General features: G+C 35.1%; 1 protein-coding gene across 9 annotated transcripts in view; it reads left to right on the top strand.

Moving 5' to 3' along the window:
• The window catches only part of PTPN13 (protein tyrosine phosphatase non-receptor type 13), a 199,399-nt gene that overhangs the window by 940 nt on the left and 175,188 nt on the right, over window positions 1–23,271 (top strand). The gene's annotated exons all lie outside the window — the stretch shown is intronic.

The raw sequence follows: 23,271 nt of genomic DNA, 5'->3' as shown, positions 1-23,271 counted from the left end.
GAGCTCTTTATTGCTTTTCTTCTCTGTACCCCAGTTAAGTACACCCCCCCACACACACACACCCGCCCTGGCTCATTACAAGATACTTAGTACAGAAAGCTGGAAAACAAGTTTGCGAAAGTCGAGAAAGTTCTTAAAAAGCTTAATTGTGAATATACTGGAGAAGGAGGAATGGGAAGAAATATTAACATGAAAATAGATTTGTAGCAGTGCAGTTTTCATTGGCTTTACACATGTGATTGACACCTCCACACACTTACAACTAATCTCCGACAGCCTTGTGTCATGTTCGTTTAATTGCATCTTTGAAACAACAAACGCGGTGACTTCATAGGGAGCTGCCTGAAGCGGAGTTTACCTCTCAGAAAATGGGGCAATCGGGTTTGTTTTCAAGGCGGGGACCTAAACAAAATGTAGGAAACCTGATCTGTGGGATGAAGGGCGCTGGTAACTAATTAGCAAGATTTTAAAATTTACGTCTATGGAGTTTTGCTAAAGGTTGGGAAAATTTAGAGAAGTTGCTGTATTATGAAGCAAGTGTTGGTATTTTCCCAAATTTGTGATGACTGGGTTGGCAGGATCAAAGTGAAAACTTGCTTCATCCTCACTGGTTGCTTCTGGGTGGTGCTTTGATAAACATTCTTTCTCCTTTTAAGATCATTAGCATTTTTTATTCAATTTATGCTTGTATTCAGGGAGTTCATACAGAGGCGAACTAACTGCTTTATCAACCAATCCTAAATTTATTATACTTTTTCATAATAACATTGTGTTCTGACTTTGATCTAGAGACTTTGTATGTGTGGGGGAGAGGATAGGATGGAAGCTGGAATTAAAACTTGGTTAGTTATTAAGAAAACGGCTTAGTTTGTAGTGACTCTCACTTTTACAGTTAGAGAATTATGATTTCTTTTACCATTATGTACCTTTGTCTTTTGAATTGACATTTGCCCCACCAAAATTTTTACTTGCGTGTAAAGCCTACTTAGTTTTTGGAGGGTGATTACTAGCATCCAAAAATCCTTATAAGTAACTTTTCGTGTTACAAGTAACACCTACGCAAACTGTTAAAACCAGTGTCAGTTTAAAGGATGAATTTTGACACTCTGATTAGGGTCAAAAGTTGTAGAACTTAAATTATCTTCTTCTGGAGGTGTGCCTCAAATGCAGGAAGTAAGTGTGAGAATTGGCTAATCAGTGGTTTCTGGGTAGATGATTGGTGTCATTCTTTAAATGAATGGAACTTATGTAACATTTATTATTAAGAAAAAACCAGGTCAAATCTTTGCTTTATTCCACTTTTAATGGGCTAAGGATTGGATGGGGGAGCACTGTAGCTTCTCATATGTCAATTGAGTGTATTTCTTTCTAGCTCATCTTCTTGCCCGGCCCCAAACATACTGGGGAAAAGCTACTGCTGCTTTTTTTTTCTTTTTTGACAGTTTGTAGTTTTTAAATAAATGATGAAACATGTTTGTGGTATAATTAAATAGTAATTGATACCATTTGAAATTGAAAAGAAACACTGCCACACACCAAGCCAATGCATTTTGGAGTTAATCCTGTCAACATATTCTTCTTTTGGAATATGCTTTGGGAGAAGTCTGTGCCATTAATTAGAACAGTGAGTTGAAGGTATTCTCCTTTCTGGCCTCTGATGTAACCAAATGTGACTCATTTGAGTTAATGTCACTTTACAAGGTAGGGACCTGAAAACGGAAAAAAGATACTGAGTCTCAGGATAGAAGGATTAGTGCTGATGGGAAGGGTGAGGACCTCTGTTGCTCTGAATTTACGTTTTTCTTTCTTTGTCTGAGAAACTTTCTGACTTAATTTGAAAATTCAGTGAGCGCCTGTGTGGCTCAGTCACATAAGTACCCAGCGTCAGCTCAGATCATGATCTTGTGGTTTGTGAGTTCAAGCCCCACCTGGGGCTCTGTGCTGACAGCCTGAACCCTTTTTTTGGATTCTGTGTCTACCTCTCTCTCTGCCCCTCCCCCACTCACATTCTGTCTTTCTCTCTTGACAATAAATAAACATTTTTTAATTAAAAAAAAGAATTAAGATGGTTGAACAACTCAGGAACTAAGTTTTTAGAAGATTGCTTTAATGGGAAATTAATGTAAGACTTTCACTGACTTCGGTCAAAATAAGAGTTCCATATTCACTGTAAATATGATCACATCAAAACTGTGGGTCTGTAAACTGCTCTGTGAGGAGTTCCTATAATTTTTTGAGTGGAGGGAAAAAGGATTACAGTCTTTAAAATGTTTTAAAAATGAAATGATATTATAAAAATAAAAAAATTAAATGAATAAGTCTTTAAAACCTCTATCTTATTCCTGGTCAGGTGCTGTGAATAAGCATCTTGTTGTATCCTGTCTGAAGAATGTGTGACTGTAACAAATAGCTTATGAGGCAGTAGGAGATGAGTTGTTTAAGTTCTTAGGATAAGAGGCAGCAACTCCTAAATGGTCTAGTGTAGAGGATGGTATAGATTTGAAGACTGGACAAAGTTGTTTTCACCAGGGTTTGCTATCACATACTTAGATAGTGCAGGAACAGGGACTGGTTTAAGTACCTGTTTAAGTGTGTTGCCTTCTCAACTCTGCTCCACCACTGAATGCTGCTTTTTCTTTCCTTTTTTTTTTTTTTGTTTGATTCCAGTGTGAAAATTTATTGAAACAAACTTCCTCAGAGAGAATCCTTCTGCTGTGATGTAGAGTGTGGACTTTACTGTTTGATAAACATGTGTCCAAATCCTATGGAATAGCTTTAAATTTACTTTTCGTATCTGTAAATAAATTAATAATATCTACCTCCCAAGATATGTTGAGGATGAAATTAATAATATACATGAAAGTGGCGAGGGCAAGTTGACACCCAATATATGGTTTATTTCCTTCCTTCCTAATCTCTTTTACATATTTGAATATCATTCAGTAGTAACAAATTTATGATGGTAAAACCCAAATCATTTCTGAATGTTCAGAATGTGTAGCTCATATTCAGCCCTCAGGTGTTTTGACTTGGATCTGGGTTGTCAGAAGCCCTCTGCCTACCAGCAAAGAAATATCTCTGGTCACATACTGCATCTATGCTTAATAAATAATTTCTCATTTTCTTTCTAGTTTAGTAACACTCAACTCTGGCTGCATGTTAGAATCTCCAGGGTAGCTTTAAAAAATTTTTATGCCCAGGATTCAACCCAGACCAATTAAACCAGAAGCCTGAGGAGATGAGACCAGGCTTGGAAGTTTCCTAAGAAATTACAACAGGGAGCCAACTTGTGAACCAATATTCTAGTCCTCCCTAGAAGGTGAGTATAGAAAATTTGATTCCCACAAATGCAACAACATTTTTATGTTGTGGCCTAGTCCTTTCCTCTTTATAAATCACAAAAGTAAAAAATGAAAGCAAAAAAAAATCCCAAAATACTTAACGTCTTAGAAGCATCTTTGTATATGCCCATCTGCAAGACTTTTACTATTTGAATCAGAATTTTAGGTACAAATTTTTCCCTCTACTTCCCTAGTGCTTCACTGTCTGATGTCATAGTTCCAGCCATGTGTGGCTAAATTTAATTTAATTAGATGCAACTTAAGATTCAATTTCTCATTCCCACTAGTCATATTTTAAGTGCTCAGCAGTCACTCATGGCTGGAAGCCACTTTATTGGACAGTTCAGATACAGGACATTTATATAATTACAAAATTCTGTATTACCTGATGGATTTTTTAAATTTTTAAAATTTTTTATTGTAGTAGAGTTGATACACACTACCTAGAGATTTTCAAATTTATATTCCATTTCTCATCATCTAAAATGGGTATGTATATAAATATAGTCATTTCCTTCAGATTTATCATTTTAAATATATTATTATTTTTGATACTTTTTTCTAATGAGGAAAAATACCACATGTTTGATGCTTATATTACATCTTATCTCATATGCTATACCTAGTTATGAGTTTCCTTTCCAAAGTTAACTGAGGGGTGGAACTTTAGTGTCCTTGTGTGTATTGTATCAGTATGCCCTGAATCACACCAGTGGTTCAGCTGCCCTTGTGTACTACAACAGTTTCAAATCTGAAAATAAATTTAGCCCATCATTTCAACTTAAGTGTTGGATTTTGATTCAAGAATTTTCTATCTGGTGAAGGTTTCTTTTTCTCTTTTAGATATGGAGACTCTTAATTGTCATAATAATATGATTGAATTTTCCAACAGAAAACCATCATATTAGTTTCAACATGAGCATACAGACACATGAGAAATTTTATGTTTTTCCATAAGGGAAAGCATCCCCTTCAACAAAAAAAAAGTGTCTAAACTATTTGGGGTGGTTGGAAGCTTACACTGTGTCATGAATTTCTTTTTTTTTTTTTTAATGTTTTATTTATTTTTGAGAGAGACAGAGACAGCATGAGCAAAGAAGGGTCAGAGAGAGAGGGAGATACAGAATCCGAAGACAGGTTGGAGGCTAGCTGTCAGCACAGAGCCCTACGCAGGGCATAAACCCACGAACCATGAGATCATGACCTGAGCTGAAGTCGGACACTTAACCGACTGAGCCACACAGGCACCCCTTGTCATGAATTTCAGTAGTTTGCCACTTTTTAACTGCTGATGCACAGCATAGAAGAAGCAGTAATGTGTGTAGTCCATCTCACCTGTACTCCCCTTCCTTAATACACCTAAAAAAAAAATCAGTTTTCTTTACTGGTTTAGTGTGTGATTAGACAAAGATTATTTGTCTAATATAATTTGTCAAATTATTTTCTTTATTTTTTTTTTTAGTATTTATTTTTTAATGTTCATTTATTTTTGAGAGAGAGAGAGAGTCAGAGCACAAGTGGAGGAGGGGTGGAGAACTAGGGAGACACAGACTCTGGAGCAGGCCCCAGGCTCAGAGCTGTCAGCACAGAGCCCAACGTGGGGCTCGAACTCACGAACTGCAAGATCATTACCTGACTCAAAGTCAGACATTTAAGCCACTGAAGCACCCAAGTGCCCCCAAATTATTTTCAATTAAAATTATTCTTTTTTTTTTCCCCTGTAGGTAGATGGTAGTTTTTTTTTTTTATAAACACAGGGTTTTTTACCTACTCAGATCAGACAAGTTGCATCCAGAGCATTGAGAGTTAATTTTGTTAAAGGATGCCTGATGGAATGTTTTGTGTATAATGTCGTTTTAATGCTTTTCCACTTAGTTCTTTTTTTTTTTTTTTTTTTTTTTTTTTTTTTTTTGAGAGAATGAGGGCAGGAGCCAGAGAGGGGGAGGTAGAGGTGGGGCAACAGAGGATCCAAAATGGGTTCTGCGCTGATAGCAGAGTGCCCATGTGGGGCTTGAACTCATTAACTGAGATCATGACCTGAGTCAAAGTTGGATGCTTAACTGATTGAGCCACCAAGGTGCCCCTCCACTTAGTTCTAATGTAGTCTGTGGAACAAAAATGAAACATTCTTGTTGAGTAACTTAAATTAAGGTTAGAATGATTATATTATATAACCTGAGAATGTGGTAGAAATATTCAAAGTTGGTGTTTTTTGTCTGCTTTTTTTGGTTTTTTGGAAGAAAGATAAAGCATGGGAATTTTTTTTAAATAAAGGAGCTTTTTAAAGAAATTTAGGAAATTTTTCTCAGTACTGCTAAGTATTGCGTATGTACTTTTTCTAGAAAAGTGTGACTTTTAAACTAAACATATGAACTATGAAGAGATGATTATTTTAGGTCTTAGGGCAGTCAGCTATATCTTCCGGAGAATATAATGTAATTCAGTCTTGAAGTAAAAATAAATCATTATTTTGGTACACGAATGTCCCTTATTGTAAGGTTTTAATTTATTCACTTCTCAATGTCTTTCATATTCTTGTACTGAGATGTAATTTTATGGAATTATTTGAACATAGTATTAATTCATCCTTCACACAATCTGTTTTAAATTTTATTATTTTTTTAATGTTTTATTTATTTCTGAGAGAGAGAGACAGCGTGAGCAGGGGAGGGTCAGAGAGAGAGGGAGACACAGAATCCGAAACAGGCTCCAGGCTCTGAGCTAGCCGTTAGCACAGAGCCCGGCACGGGGCTTGAACCCATAAACTGTGAGATCATGACCTGAACCGAAGTCGGACACTTAACTAACTGAGCCACCACGACACCCCAGTTTTAATTTTATTCTGATGTTAGTGTCTATACATAGTTTAAGGAATGAGCTTCAGGCAATGATTCAAATGTAATGTATTTCAGTTTTCTAAGTACTGTGTGAAAACTTACCAAGGCTAAAACAGATTATAGCTATAGTCCATGAAAGCTTGAATACGTGTTTTGTTAAAACAATATAAAACAAAACCCTGAAAATTAAAAGTATATGTATATATAATAAATATAATAGAGACTTTAGTTCAGGAATGTTCAGTTGTCAAATCTAAGCTAGATAAAACTGCATTGTAGATATGTATCATTAAGTTGAATTCAGAACTTCGAAATTCTGGCACTGCTTTGAGATACATACAAATGAATAGCAAACTGGAAATGTGTTATTACACAGTACCCAGCAATCCTGTTACTTTAGTTATAATTCAACTCAACATATTCCCCAGCACTCATATGAAATAATTCTTCAAGTTACAATGAAAAATCTGGACTCTATTCCCCATTATTAAAATTTAATAGGAATTTCCTTTAGTTTTTAAGTAAAAGAAAATATTTTAATGTGGTCACATAATATATCATACAAATTGTGTAACTGAAGACCAAACGGAGCTATGTTTTTAAAGTAAGAAGAGTACATCTGATACTTTCTCACTGTTTATTTTAATACACCAAGACTTCTAACTTCAAAGAGATTTTAAGATTGAGATACGAAGATTTAATTGAAAAAATGAGTAATAACTGTTCTTCCACCTAGATGGATACTAAATAATTACTGCTGGTGAGCCAAGCTAGCTGAGTGTTTTTCTAGTACCTGTATGGACCAATCTGACCACATTCAGATGGGATGCCCAGCTCCCTTTTTAATTGTTCTTTATTCAGTAAATATATATTGAGTTTCTATTTTCCATCAGACACTTTACAAGTCACTGGTGGTACACAGAAAGAACACATTCTAAGACAGCGGATAAATGGAGTAGTCTCTGGCCACATAGCTGTAATTACTCAAATCCATGCCAACTAAACCCATCTACTGACAGGATATACTGACATAGAACAGCTGTGAAGATAAAACTGAATAACATGTAAAATTGCCTTATAAGATCTAATAGACACATGTGTACCTATTGGAGTACATATGAATTGTTTTTAGATGCAACTGTGCATGATGTTGATCACTTCTGCTTGGTTTAGAGGGACAGAATAGCCTGGTGTTTAGAGCATAGACCCTGGAACTAGGCTGCTTGGGGTTTGATTTCTGACTATGATTTAGTTTGTATAAGTTTTTTTAATTAAAAATTTTTAACTTTATTTTGAGAAGGAGAAAGCTGGAGCAGGGGAGGGGCAGAGAGAGAGGGAGAAAGAGAATCTCAAGCCGGCTCCACACTGTCAACACAGAATAAGACTTGGGACTGGAACTCACAAACCGTGTAATTAGGACCTGAGCCAAAATCCAGAGTCAGAGGCTTTACCAGCTGAGCCATCCGGGTGCCCCTGTGTAAGTTTCTTAACATTACTGTCCTTTAGTTTCCTCATCTGCAAAATGAAGATCATGATCAGGCCTCTTTCATGGGATTGTTGTGAAGACTAAATGAATTCATACACATAAGCACTTAGAGCAGTGCCCATTGCATACTAAGTATTTGGTAAATATTATTATTTTTGTATACTTTGATTTGTAGCAGTTTTGGGGGGGTTGGGCACTGGGTAAAAGTAATATAAGAACTTAAATACGCTTTTTTGTTTCAGAGTTTATGGCCCTATTTTTGCTCCTTGGACTTCATGTTTCTTCCACTTATTATTTGGGCTTGTTGGTACATGTAATGTGTGCCCGATTTTTACACAGTTAGTGGAACTTATAAATGTCATTCTTTTCAAACTACTCACTTTTAGAACAATACATCTCCTATTCTGGAGTTACTTTTAAAGTATATAGTGTGTCTTTTTAGATTTTTTTTAATCTTTATTTTTGAGAGAGAGCACGTGAGTGAATGGGAGAGGGGCAGAAGGAAAGGGAGACCAAGGATCCAAAGTGGGCTCTGTGCTGACAGCAGAGAGCCGGATGCAGGCCTCAAACTCACAAACCGTGAAATCACGACTTGAGCTGAAGTCAGATGTTTAACCACCTGAGCTACCCAGCACCCCTAAAACTATAGCATGTTTCTTTGTATCTCCTTTTTAGTGGCACATCTCCTTAAGAGTAGATTTGATTCAGTTAAATAGTAGAATTTATTTTTATTTTAGAAAGGTGAGCATATAAGGAGCATCGTTTGAATTAAAATGAAAAATGCTTATAAAGTACAGAGTGATTTTTTACAAAATTTAAAAAAAAATTTTTAACATTTATTTTTGAAGCAAAGAGAGACAGAGCATGAGCAAGGGGAGCAAGGGGAGTAAGAGAGGGAGACCCAGAATCTGAAACAGGCTCCAGGCTCTGAGCTGTCACCACAAAGCCCGATGTGGGGCTCAAACCCACAAGCTGTGGGATCATGACCTGAGCTGAAATTGAACACTTAACCGACTGAGCCACCCAGGTGCCCCAAGGAGTGATTTTTAAAATATGGCTCAAAACATACTTAGAAAAGAGACTCCTGAAATGTTTCTGAAATCATTGTTTGATGACAAGTGTCTACATCGTTCCAAAATATCTATTTTGAAAGATAACACTCTCAGATATATAAATTCTACTATACTTAAATGTACATGTTCACAGTTTCCCAGAGTTATTACCTAGTATTTGTAAGTCTTGTGTGTGCCCCTGGGAGTGTTGTGTAGCATAACCTAAAGTTCTTTAGAATGTGTTTGTGGGCATACTTCCCATCTAATACTGTGAACACTTTTAAATTTTTAATATGCTAATATAACTTATGAATCTCCCAGATGATATCATATATATATAATTTTTCATTTATTTGGCAATAACTACAAAATTTATGCTACATGTCTTAGCATCCTTCATAATAAGAGCACTGACTTGGGAAAGGCTGCCTGAGATAGTCTTTGTGTTTGTCCTATCCAAGACCACTGCAATTAATTACTTGTTCTGATTTTTCCAATTAGAAATTGCATTTGGTTGCTAGTACAGGAGTACAGTGGGGAGGTGCAGAGAGAGAGGGAGACACAGAATCTGAAGCAGGCTTCAGACTCTGAGCTGTCAGCACAGAGCCTGACGCGGAGCTCGAACTCACAGACGATGAGATCATGACCTGAGCCGAAGTTGGACGTTTAACCGATTGAGCCACCCAGGTGCCCCCAAAGTTAATATATTTATATTCATTTTTAAGTGTTCAGCTTTTGTGAAAACTATAGCTAGTTAGTGCCATGATTTATTTATTCACATTCAGACATAAATTAGGAAGCATGGTGTAGTAGAAAGAGCACAGAGTTTGAATTTAGTCTTTGGTTTGCATTTAGCTCTTTTAGTGATTAGAGTCGTTTTGGATAAGAAATTTCATCTTGGATCTGATTTGTAAAATCAGATGGAAATAGTAATACCTATCTCACAAGGTTTTTGTGCATTTATTCGTAAGTTATTACACATACAAAATGATTGGGCCCACTGATTCACTTTACAAGAATTCTTTACCTTTCACTTCCCTCTTCAGCTGTATATATATTGGAGGAAAAAAACAGCCAGACATATGATGAATAATTATGAGACAAAAGCATAGTTTATCTCTTTATCACTTAAATTTTAGCCTTTCTAGTATACATTGTCTCGATTAGTTCATTGGCTATGCGTTGGTTATCAGATTAGTTTTTATGTATGATATTTTTAGACATGGTAGCTACATATAGGTCATGTTAAGACTAAAGTGGTTGATATTTTAAAGGAAATAAAATGGTTAAATCTGCCATATCCCTTTGAATATGTGAAAAATATGGAAGTTGGCAGAAAAAAATACTCACAGGATTATTTGGCTGTAGTTAAAATAGTAACAATTAGAACTGCTTTTTGGGGGAGGGAGTTAGAAAGGTTTTATAAGTAGTATAAATTTATTTTTGTCTTGAATGTCTTTTGTTTCTGTAAACAAATTATACAGTTGTAAAGTATTTTGACTACTCTGTGTTCAGAATTTTTTTTCCGTATTTTTGAGAAATACGGAAAAATAAAAGGAAAATGGTTCCTACCAAAATACCTTAAATCTAGGTTAAAAATGCAGATAGGAAAGCATTATATTATAAAACACTGAATAAGTGCAATTAAAGTTTTAAGGAAGAAAGTGTGGCTTCAATCAGGATTCACTTGGGGGCTAGAGCCTGTGCTGTTTGGAAGACATTATTAGTTAGGTGTCTGGGATTGAGGCTTGTGTATCAACAGAATAAAAGATTTGAGTCAGTGAATTCTGGAGAGAGGAAATGTCTAAATAGGGCTGAAGATGGCATGTGAAGGTGAGAAAAGTATGGGGTTGGAGAAGGAAGTGTCTAAAGAATAAAAGAGCTAGGAAAATGTAATGTTAAGAAAGTACATTAGTAGAGTCTGTCAAGGAGGACGTGACTAATAGTGCCAGATGCCACAGGGACCCAAAGAAACACGACTGAAGAAAACCAGAAGAAAAAGAATGGTATGATCAGCTGAATATTATTACCTTCAAATGGAACATTTCACTATACTGATAAGGAGAGGAGGAAATAGCAAGGAAATTGAAATGGAGGATAGCATTTGGTGGCAAAATGAGATGAGATTTGGATGATCTAAGAGATTTCATAGGTCAGAAAAAAATTAGTTGTAGGAATGAAGATGGTAAAAGAACAGATTCTGTAAAATTAAGTAATTTAAAATACCAGAAAGAGTGAAACAGTAATTTCCTCTGGATGGGAAGGAATGAGCCCTAGGTAGAATTGCTACTTTAGTCATAAGGAGAGCAATTTTTCTGTAAGATTTAAGCGAAGGCTATGAAGATAGATGTGGGCCTATTGATGAATAGAAATGAAAATAAAGTTGTGTAGGAGATTTCACACTTAATGCTGTTATCTTCATAAAGTCCTGTCAGAGGCAAGGTTACCTGCTTTTAAGTATGATTTGGGTTGTGGTGAATTGGAGATTTGAGGAGAGAGGTAAAGGTTAGAAATCATCACCCTTGGGAAAGTGATGGGAGTTTGATAAAGGACATATAGGTCTTACCATTTTAAATTTGAATAATTTGAACACTGATGGGCTAAATCTGCAGAAAATGGAAAGTAAGGCTAGGTATTAATGAAGTCTGTGATGGTCAACTAGATTATGAGGCCTAGAATAATGAGGAAACCTCACCAATCTGGGAAGACTGGGTCAATTGGGAAGTAATTTTTTTTTTTATCGGCTCTTACTGAGCTTGCTCAATGAGTCAACTATTGATTGATTGAAAGGTCTTTATCATTTGCTATCTTCCACTTTAACCAAACAAGCTGACAAAGCATCTTGACTCTGTTATGTGTGATTTTCAATTGAAAATGCTATGTAGACTAGTTACTGCTTGATTTACTGAATCTGAGATTGGGGATTGTATTTAAAATGGACTATCTAAGCTATAAATTCAGAAAAAAAGTGTTTAAATAAGAATCTCTTCCTGTTGTTGAGTATTCTGCTCTAGTAGTTGGTTTACTTATTTGCCAATAGTGTGACTTTCCTGTCAGCTTGTATAGTTAATTATTATGATGATAGTTACCAACAGGATTCAAAACTTCAAATTATTTGGAAATGTTGTCTGCAAATTGCTTGGGCTACAAAAGATTTTTTAATCCTCTTCTTAGAAGTTAGCATTATCGTTGGCAGATATCAACCCCTAAAAAGCTTAGAAATAAGCTCTTCTTTCCATTTTTAATCCAGGTAAATGTTTTATCTCCTATATCAAGTGTGATGTAGGGAGTGCAATTCAAAAATATATTTAACATTTTGCCAACTCAGAACTTGCTTTATTCTTTGATTTCTGAAACAACATATTACTAAAACTCTTGGCTGTTTCCAAATAGTTGATTGATTGCTTTAAATCACCTAGCTGGTTATTAAGTAATAACAAAATTCAGTGTAGGCCTCTAAAATTAGTGTCTTAGCTGGCCAAATCAGCAACAGGATTAATTGTCATTGCCTTGATTAATAAAGTATACAAAGTGGTGGCTGGTGCCTTTTCCTTTTCTGCTGCTTTTTATAAACTACCAAATAGTTCTAAGAAAAAAAAAAGCTAGAATTAATGTTACTGTAGCTTATAAATTGCTCCTAGTTTATTTAGCATCCTTTTATTTGACCTTTATCATGTGAAAAAGTGTTAACCAAGAATTTATTGTCTGAAGAGAAATAGCTTCAATGGTATAAACAGTGAAATTCATTTCTTATGATCCCATTACAATTATTATTTAAATCTGTTTTTATTACCCTAATGATTGACATTACAAAGACTTTCTATCTTTATTATTATTTTTTTAATGTTTTATTTTATTTTTTGAAGGGGGGGAAGGGGCAGAGACAGAAGGAGACACAGAATCTGAAGCAGGCTGCAAGCTCTGAGCTATTAATAGAGTCCGATGTTGGGCTCAAACTCATGAACTATGAGACCATGACCTGAGCCTAAGCTGGACGCTTAACCGACTGAGCCACCCAGGTGCCCCATGGCTTGCTTTCATTATTGAGAAATGTGCAAACCAGACATTTTTCTTTTAAATATGGAAGATGCTTATTATAATCCATTGAGTTCTCTTAGCCAATACTTTAGACAACTAGTAAATGTATTTGAGGCTGGGTTTTTTGTTTTACAAGAATATTTAGTTAATAATAATAATACACACTTATACAGTGTACTCTTTAATATAGTAAAAATGTAATTCCTTAAAGCAGCCTTAAAGTAGATAGTAATGTTATCTTCATTTTTACAGGTAAGGAAGTAGAGATAGAGATTTGCCCAAAGTAATATAGGCAGTAAAGTGGGAGAGCTACCATTATGAATCTCTTTAGTCTGGTTCCTTAAGTCTGTTTACATTTTTTTTTAAATGTTTACTTATTTATTTTGAGAGAGAGAGAGCAAGTAGGAAGAGGTAGAGAGAGCAGGAAAGAGAGAATCCCAACCAGACTTCACACTGTCAGTGCAGAACCCCAACTGGGGCTTGATCTCATGAACCATAAGATCATGACCTGAGCCAAAATCAGGAGTCAGATGCTTAACCTACTGAGCCACCCAGGTTCCCCATGTTTACATTTTAATAGTGAGAATCATTTATAACTTAGTTCAGGGTTAGACGTAATGATCTCATTAAGGTATAGTCATTAAGAATGCTTTGACCAACTTGCAGTTCCATTCTTAGTGCCTTTAAAAACTGTCCTTTGGTTTGGTTGACAGCTGTTATTTACAGAGCCCCAAACTGTTGGTGAGTACTAACAAAGCTTCTTTTCTTCTCCTTTGAATCAGCTCTTTTAGTAGGCCTGCATGCTTTGTATGTGGCAGTGTAAAAAGTATCTGATAGGAGAACTCCAAAAAGGTTCTAAATTTTAGTTTATCATGTGGTTTTAAAATTCATTCACAATATTATTGGTTGACAATTGTTCTTATTTAGAGAAGTTAAATTTGTATCCTAAAGTATTTTGAGATATAAAATTAAAATCACTTACCCTCTCCCTTAATTGCCTTCACATATGTTTTTTCTTTTTCTTTTTTTTTTTTTTTGCACTTAAAAGTTGTATACTGTTCTCTCCCACACAATTAGTTTCGGTGATCATGTAGTTCTTTTGTTATGTAAACAGTTTCGTTGCCCTATGAAGGGGTTGAGTTGTCTAGACTTCAATTAGTATCGCAGATAAAGTTTGCTTTCTTATTTTTTAGAATAGGTGAAACATACATTTTGTATAAGATTGAAAGTTACAAAGATTGAAAAGTAAGTCCGCTTTCTATTCCTATCTCCAGGTCCCTTCCTGGAGTGCTCTTCTGCATCCTTCATTTTCAGTAGTCTCCAAAGCCAGGAGGAAACACTGAGTGATGTGCCAAACTGTTTTAGTCTTTCTTAATGTGAACCATGTACCATTTCAGTATGCTAAACATTTCTTGAAAATAATTTATACAAATAAGGTTTTCCTCTTCTATATCTTAAATAGTGCATCTTCATTTTTTTGCTTTTTTTTACCCTCAAGTTATCTTATTTGTCAAACATTTCTCATACTTTTGGCCTGTTAATTCCCATTCTTTTATTAGAAAGAAAAATAAACTGTAACAAAAATCTGTTACAGTAATAGCAAACTTGAATGACTTATCACTAATTATACTGTTTTATTTAAGTTGAAAAGGATTTTTAACTGAGATTGACAAAAATATTGGGTACAGCTGAAGCTCGATTCTTTTACATTTGGAAGAGGATCTTAAACCCTATTTCAGTTCTTTCTTAAAAGCATTGAGGTGCAGAGAAATTCCAACATATAGAAATTTTTGGTGAATAGAAATTTGATGTATAGCATTCTTTTTAAAGCATGCTTTCATTTCTAGTTTTCTTGGTTGAAGCATGAATACTGAAAACTAAATACAGAATTACTCTTATTGTGTATCTGAAGTTCAGAATTTTTTTCCTGCTTAAGTAGAGTGCATTGGGAAAAATGTGCCAGAGCCTAATTTTCTAGTAACATTGTTTTAGTTCTTTGCAATTATTCTTCCTTTTACATGTATCTTTTGAAACATAGGCAAAAAGTAGGGTGGATTGTGGTTTCCAGGTGTGAGCTATATCTGAATTATCAATGAATCTGTTAAAAATAAAAGTTTTGGTATACTTCCTAGACTCCCCAGGAACCTGTAGTTTAAAAATGTGCCCCCGATGCAGCTTTCCTACAAATGGTAGAAAATAAGTACTCTTTTCAATGTATCTTTCTAGGAATCACATCTCCCCTTCAAAAAAAGTAAAATTAAAATAAAAAGATACTTTAGTGATGCTTTTATATGTTTGTTTTCTAAGTTTAAAAAAAGTAGGTTAATTTGTTAGAATATGATTATACATACCCTCAATCAGGTGTCACTAGCCTAAATATCTATAAAGGCAAGAAGGGCCAGGGGTAGTTGGCAGCAGGAGGGAAACAGTAGTGAAGATGGACACTGTAGTAAACTAAAGGGCACAGGCTCTAGCTAAAGATGGCATCTGCTACCCACTTTGAGTGCTACATATCTCTTTCCCCAAGATTATGTATGAAGTCTCTACAATTTGTGAAATTTTCCAATTTATAAATATTGGCTACAAATAATACGTGTAAATATGGTATGACCATTACGGTATAGGCCAAACTCAACATGTCTGTAGGCTAAATAAAGCCCATGAACCACTGGTATAAGACCTATACTGTAAGGAATTATCTTAACTACCTTATACTTGCATGAACTTGGCATATTTTGTTTTGACATTTAAGGGATAATAATGCTTCCAGCTTTCTGCTTTTAATGTTAATATTTCACCTTAGCATATTAAGTAAGTAAACATTGGTTTTTGTGTAGGAAGAAAGAAAAGAACAAAAGACTCTTTTGTAAAATATATAGAAGACAATGTCTAATGTGCAAATGTATCAGATTTTTGGTATTTGTGATTTTTCTTAGAAAAGTTTTATTTTCGACCCTCTCAAGGTCTGCTATTCTTCCTTTTTCCTGCTTCCTATTTAATATTCAGTATTTCCCTACTCCTCCCTTGAATGTTCTTTTCATTTGCAAAAGTTATAAAAGAAGAAAATGCCTTCTTATAGAAACTCTGTAGAATGAAAATCACTTTGTGACTTACTTAGTTGCACTAACTTCTAGACATTCTTCCCCATAGCATTAAAATTCCTTAGGCTTAGTACTATTTCTTTGAAATGTGCTTTTTAAACAGAAGAATGACTGCCTTTAAGGCATTTAGTGAAAAGACCCACACAGAAACAATCTAAAGAGTCAGCCTCATAACCATGTAAGATTTGACCCCAATCCACAGGGATGATTGAACTGAGATGCCATTTACAGTAGTTCAGTACAGAGACATAGATATAATAAGCTAGTGAAAGTCACACTTTTAGCCAAGAAGGAATAACAGGGATGGGATTTACCCTCCTGACCATGACAATTAAAAAAATGGACAAAATATGTGAAACACCAATTTTCAAGACACTGGAGATCAAATAGTAATATGCCTCAGAGATGGAAACAAGGGGAGCCTATGCTTGCTCAGCTTACTACCTTGAGAGAGTTTCTGGGCTGTGGTGCAAGATACGGGAAGCTAAGTAGAGAATGGTAGACTCCCTGGATTCAGGAGATGTTACTGAAAGTCTAGGGAGACCAAGGCAGCTAGAGTTAACAGAACAAGTACTGGAAAGGGGAGAAAAGCACAGAGAGAGAACCCCAAAAATCTATAGAGGGTCCCCCTCAAGTATTCAGCCAAGTATTCAATAAGCACAAGCATGTGAAGAAACTTCCTAAGCAGACAAGAATCATACAAAAGAATTAGAGGAAACAGTACCTGTGTAGTCTAGCAGGGCCAGGAATACACAAACCAGAAGGAAAGCCTCAGTATTCATTGTGCACCAAGTGGAGTGCACAAAAGAATCTTGTTACAATAGCAAGTAATAATTAGACCTAGACTGAGCATTGCTCTGGACCAGCCTAACAAATCTTACTTAAAAGCGAGACCCAAAAGGATCAACTTCAAGTTTTCAAGTAATTTAACTTCATTCCTAAGCAAACTAAAGATTTTAAATGTGTGTGGTTTTGTTCGTTTTTATTGTAAAGGAAGGGAAGGGACAGACAGGAGAGAGAGAAACCCAAGAGGCTCCACACTGTCAGTGCAGAACCCAATGCGGGGCTTGATCTCACCAACCATAAGACCCTAAACTGAGCTGAAATCAAGAATCAGCCGTTTAACACACTGAGTCACCCAGGTGCCCCAAGATTTTATTATTAGTTTATAAACATATCCATCATCCAACGAGATAACATTCACAGTATGTGGCATCCAATGAAAAATTTCCAGGCATGCAAAGAAGTGGGAAAATAAGACCCAAATGAGAAGATAAATCAATCAAGCTGCCCGAGAACTGATACAGAAGTTAGAATTAGTAGATAAGTGCATTAAAATAGCTTTTATAATAGTTGTAACTGTATTCCATGTGTGCAAAAGTTAAGAACACAATGAACTTCTAAAAATGAAGGCTATAACGTCTAAGATGAAACATACATGGGATGGGCTTAATGGCAGATTAACTTTACTGAAGGAAAGATTAGTGAATTTGAAGACATGCTAGTATAGATGATTCAAAATAAAGAACACAGGGGTGCCTGGGTGGTTCAGTCGTTTGAGTGTCCAACTTTGGCTCAGGTCATGATCTCGCGGTTCGTGGGTTCGAGCCCCACGTCAGACTCTGCTGACAGCTAGCTCAGAGCCTGGTGCCTGCTTCAGATTCTGTATCTCCCTCTCTCTCTGACCCCCCCCCCCCGCTCACACTGCTTCTCTCTCTCTCTCTCAGAAATAAATAAAACATTTAAAATATATATATATAAAGCACACAAAGGAAAATAATTTTAAATTTTAATAGAACATCAGTGAATTGTGGGATATTTCAAGTGACCTAATATACATTAAATTTGGGTCCCTAAAGGAGAAGAGAAAGAAGTCTGCTGGGAAAAAAAATTTTAATAAATAATGGCTGAAACTTTTACAAATTTAATGAAAGCTGTAAACACAAAAATGAACCTCTGCATAGGAAACAAGAAGATTGCATCAAGACACGTCATATTCAAACTGTGGTAAGGGGAAAATCTTAAAGGCAGCCAAAAAAAGACACATTCCATATGAAGAAAAAAGGATGGTAGTATATTTCTTTTCAGAAACCATGCAAACAAGAACACCAGCATTTTTACTAAAGATCTTTATTGTACAGTAACATCTTTACTTAAAGAAACTGCCAACCAAAATCTCTGCCCAATTAAAATCATTCAAAAATGAGGTGAAATAAAGACATTTTCAGAGATATAATAGCTGAAAGAATTCATCACCAGCAGACCTGCACTATAAGAAATGTTGAAGTTCTTTAGGCAGAAGGGAAGATCCAAAAAATAACAAACTGATAAACCCAATTCTATCAGTAATCACATTGAATGTATATTACTAAAACCCCCAATTAAATGGCAGAACTTGTCTGATTAGATTAAAGAAAGGATGTACCATTTTAACTAAAAATAAGTTTTAAAAAACTGGCTATATTAATATTAGACAAAGTCTATCTGAGGACAAAGAATTTTACTAGAGTAAAAAATTATTGTTTCATAATGGCAGTGAGACCAATATATCAAGAAGATAAAACAAGTCTAAATATTTATGCACCTAATAACAGAACTCCAAAATACACAAAGCAAAAACAGAACTATGAGAAGATATTGAAAAATCCACAATTACAGTTGGAGTTTTCAATGTTTCCTTCAATAGCTGACAAAACAAGTAGAAAATCAATTAAGATATAATACTTTAACAGCACAATCAACTAACATGACCTAACTTTTATGAAACACTTCACCCAACAATGGCAGAATATACATTCTCTTCTAGTGCACACAGTAGATTCACTAGGTTCATATTCTGGATCATAAAAGAAGTTTTAATGCATTTAAATGTATTCAAGTCTTACAAAGCATCTCTGGAAAATCTTCAAATATTTGAAAACTAAGTAACACTTCTAAAAAAATCCATGGTGAAAAAAGAGGAAATGAGAAAGTATATTGTTTGGGATATAAATGACAACATGATATGTCAAAATGTGTGGGGTGTTTATTCCTAAAGCAAGATGTAGGGGAAATTTTATATAGCTAAATACCAATAGGACAAAAATGTCTCAAACCAGCTTTCACCTAGATAAAGGAGCAAGTAGCAGAAAAGTAAGTAGAAGAAACAATAAAGATCAGAGGAGAAATCAAAACAACAAAAAAAAAAGAAAATTAATGAAACCTAAAATTTGTTCCTTGAGAAGGGCTATTACATGTATAAACCTCTAGCCCAACTAATCAGGAAAAAGAGAAGACTCTTAATTACCAGTATCAAGAATGAGAGATGTGACATCACAACAGCATCTGCATTTATTAGGAGAATCATAAAGAAATATTATCAATGATTTTATGCCAATAAGTTCAATAACATAGCTGAAATGGACAATGCTTTGAATAATCTACTGAAACTTAGCCACTCTCCAACTTTAGGTATTACTATTTAAAGAAATGTCATGAACTGGAAAAGTTTTCCAACTGTTGCTTTTATTTTCTTGTTTTTCTAGAGAAATTAATCTAAAATTTCAAATATTCAAAGTAATGTATTTAAATAACCCTATCTTTTATATGATAACTTTTTTAGAATTCTTGGAAAAGTACTTGTAAGGATTGTTTTCATTGCAAATGCTAAAATGTCTTATTTTTGAAATGTTAAACATAAGTCTGGAGGTAGGGCAGTTCAAAGGTTTATTCAGCAGCTCAATCATTCATTTCATAAAGTTTGTAGCTTGCTCCTGGTTCCTTTTTTCCTTTACTCTTTTTCTTAATATTTTCTTGAGTTCTTGAGGCTTATCCTCTAGTAGTTGCCATAAATATGGCTGCTAATGTTCCAGATAGTGCCTTTAAACACCGTACTGGCTAGTGTTTTGAGGGTTCCCAAGACCAACCCAGGTTCCATGATTTGCTGGGAGAACTCATGGGACTCAACACAAAAGATTTGTCACAGCAAAAGGATACTAAACAAAGTCAAAGGGAAAAAGGCAGTGAGATAAAGGGCAGAGAAAACCAGGAGCCTACTTCTAAGACTCCCAGTGGAGTCACACAGGATGTGCTTATTCCCTCAGCAACAAGTTGTTACTACACATGTTAAATATTGTGTACCAAGGAAACTCATTAGACAGTGCTCAAGTTTTTATCGGGCCTATCAGGTGTGTACTCTCTGTGTTACATGTATAAAATTCCAGACTCCCAGAAGGAAAGCAGGCATTCAGCATAAACCACATTGTTTGCACGGTTTAGACACAATGAGGCACTCTTCTGAGTTATGGGAATGGTGGGAACCCTCTTATAATCTAAGTTCCCAGACCCCAGCGAAAGGCCAACTTCACCAGCCAGCCAGCTATGTTAACTTTCTCTGCATAGCTAAACAAAGAATAAAGACATTTTCTCTCATGGATCTTTTTATTAGGAATAAAAATCTCTCCTGGTTTCCCTCTTACTAGATTTGTGTTTCAGTACCATTAGCTAGGTTGAGTTGCTATTTATATTCTACTATAGAAGGCTGGAAAGTATCTAGAATTTCCAGCCTCTGTAGTGGAAGACAGATTATGCTAACAAGGAATAAGAGCAGTTGGGAGATAATGTCTGTTAAGATGCTAAATATTTTATTTTAATTCATAATGGTCAGTTCTAATATTTTTAAGGGGGAGGCACTAACAGATACATTGGCTAGGAAAAATAAGTACCTTGACCACTTACTTTTAGTATGAAAGATCATAGTAGCAAATTTTCAGCTGAATAGAGTAGTTTTTGTTATATTCTAATGTGTAAGAAAGATTTGTAGACATTGTTTATTAATTATTTTCTTTCTTTTCTTTGTTTTTTCTTTTCTTTTTAAATGTTTTATTTATTTTTAAATATAATGATTCATACACAGTAACCATACTCGATAAGAGCTTTTTTTAAATTATAGTTGGCTCTTGGACAGCAGAGACGTTGGGGTGCTGACTCCCCATACAATTGAAAATTCACATGTAACTTCTGACTCCCTAAAATACTAATAGCCACTGTTGAGCAATAGCCTACTGATAACATAAATAGTCAATTAATACATACTTTGTGTTATGTGTATTATATGCTATATTCTTATAATAAAGTGAGCTTGGAGAAAAATAAATAAATAAATGTTTTATTTATTTTTGAGAGAGAGATAGAGACAGTGTGAGCAGGGGAAGGTCAGAGAGAGAGGGAGTTACAGAATCCAAAGACAGGCTCCAGGCTGAGCTAGCTGTCAGTACAGACCCCGACATGGGGCTCGAACCCACGAACACTGAGATCATGGCCTGAGCTAAAGTCGGACGCTTAGCCTATTGAGGCACCCAGGTGCCCCTGTAGACATTGTTTAAAACAAAAACTTTATCAGTAAGCTGAACAGGAAAACAAAATTCTAGGTTACTCCTATTTATAAACAAAACAAAGTAACCCACACTGACTTGCTCCTAAGGTTGATTCATTAGTTTAAAGGAATTTTTCTGTATTTTGATATCACAATTGTATTTTCATATGAGTTTTCGTCTATGCTATTATATGATTATGATTGATTTTCCAAAATGATGAGATACTATTCTTCAAAAAGATCATCTTATTTATCACAAGTATTTTCGTCATTTCTCAGTGAAGTCATTATCTTTAGTTTGACTTTTAAGTATTCGCTTTTGACAGAATACTTTTGTCAAGGTCAGTTAAATACTTGAATCAAGTAAAAAATCAGTTGGAACTATCAGATAAATTTAATCACTTTGAGCTTTTACAATCAAAAGGCATCAGAATTCATTTTCTAATATGAAGGTTGTTATATGTTGCCCATGGATTTAAACAGAATAGTCCTGTAGGAGAGAATGCAAAACTTGCTTATCCAAAAATCTCAGTATTAAATGAATGCTAATAACTGCAGTAAGGATTGCTGGTTTTGGAAATATCTGTTAACATTAGACTACTAAGATGGAGATTTAGGTTTAAGAGTGCTGAAATACCCTTCATAAATTAACAGGTTTAAAAATTATGCCTGGTTTTTGAGTGAAGGAAAAACATGGTAGGAATATAATTACTGATTACCTAAGATGTAATTACTAATGAAAGTAAGATATTGTCATCCAGGTTTTGATTATTCACTAACAAGTTTGAATCTGCTACCAAACTACATGGTTAGTACTAACATGATATTTTAATACACAATTTGTTTTAGCTTTTTAAGATCTTAAGAATTCATTGACCTATTAGTTATAGATTTTAAGACTGACCCTCTATGGTCTACTGATTAGAACCAAGGACTTTTGTTGGTCTAAGTGAAATTTTAGAAGAAGGCATTTGCTATTAAATTGATTTTGTTTTCCTTCAGCAAGTACTATTAAATTAGTGCTCATTTACAAATAACATTGTGACTATGGTAATAAGGTCTGGCAAGTTGTTTTTAAGTTTAAGTTGAACTATAAAAATGGTCAAATAATCTCAATTTCACATGATTTCAACATTAGTTGTGTATATTTCTTTTTTTTTTTTAAATGTTTTATTTATTTCTAGGAGAGAGAGAGAGACAGCGTGAGCAGGGGAGGGTCAGAGAGAGAGGGAGTCACAGACTGAAACAGGCTCCAGGCTCTGAGCTGGCAGTTAGCACAGAGCCTGACGCGGGGCTTGAACCCACGAACCGTGAGATCATGACCTAAGCGAAAGTCGGACCCTTAACCGACTAAGCCACCCAGGTGCCCCTAGTTGTGTATATTTCTATAATACAAGAACATATATTCTTTTTTTTTTTAAGTTTATTTATTTATTTTGAGGGGAGGGGCAGAGAGAGAATCCCAGGCAGGCTCCATATTCAGCGTTGAGCCCAAGGCAGGGCTTGATCCCATGGATGGTGAGATCATGACCTGAGCCGAAATCAAAGAGTCAAATGCTTAACTGACTGAGCCACTCAGGTGTCTCTGGTACAAAATATTCTTAATTATTTAACAGAATAGTTCTGTGTTATAACTCTGTTTTGATTCTCATTTTCATTCTTTTCTGTCAGCTTTGGGACTTATTACTTGTAGCAAGCAAAAAAATGACTGATATATTAACTTGCTTTCATTACAGCATTTTACAGACAGTATAATGTTGGACTTGGAAAACATGTTAGAGGTCACCAAAGGCCACCCCACTCACCTAATATAGGAAAGTATGTCATCCTCTACATGTAGTTATTTCCCTTTGCTTTACCATTTCAGGATATTCCCTCAAGAGTTTTTCTATATTGTTAGAAAGTCTTTGTATTGAACTGAAAACTACCTAATTTTAACTCATCAGTCACAATTCTGCATTCCGTTAGGAATACTGTAAAAGACTACTCCTTCCAGATGGCAAATGTAATATTAGAGGAGGACATGTGCTATACTCCTACTCTCATCCTCATGAGAAACAATC

The sequence above is a fragment of the Crocuta crocuta genome, unplaced genomic scaffold (assembly GCF_008692635.1).
Source record: "Crocuta crocuta isolate KB4526 unplaced genomic scaffold, BGI_CrCroc_1.0 scaffold134, whole genome shotgun sequence".
Taxonomy (NCBI): Eukaryota; Metazoa; Chordata; class Mammalia; order Carnivora; family Hyaenidae; genus Crocuta; species Crocuta crocuta.
This window is presented reverse-complemented; position numbering and strand designations above follow the sequence as displayed.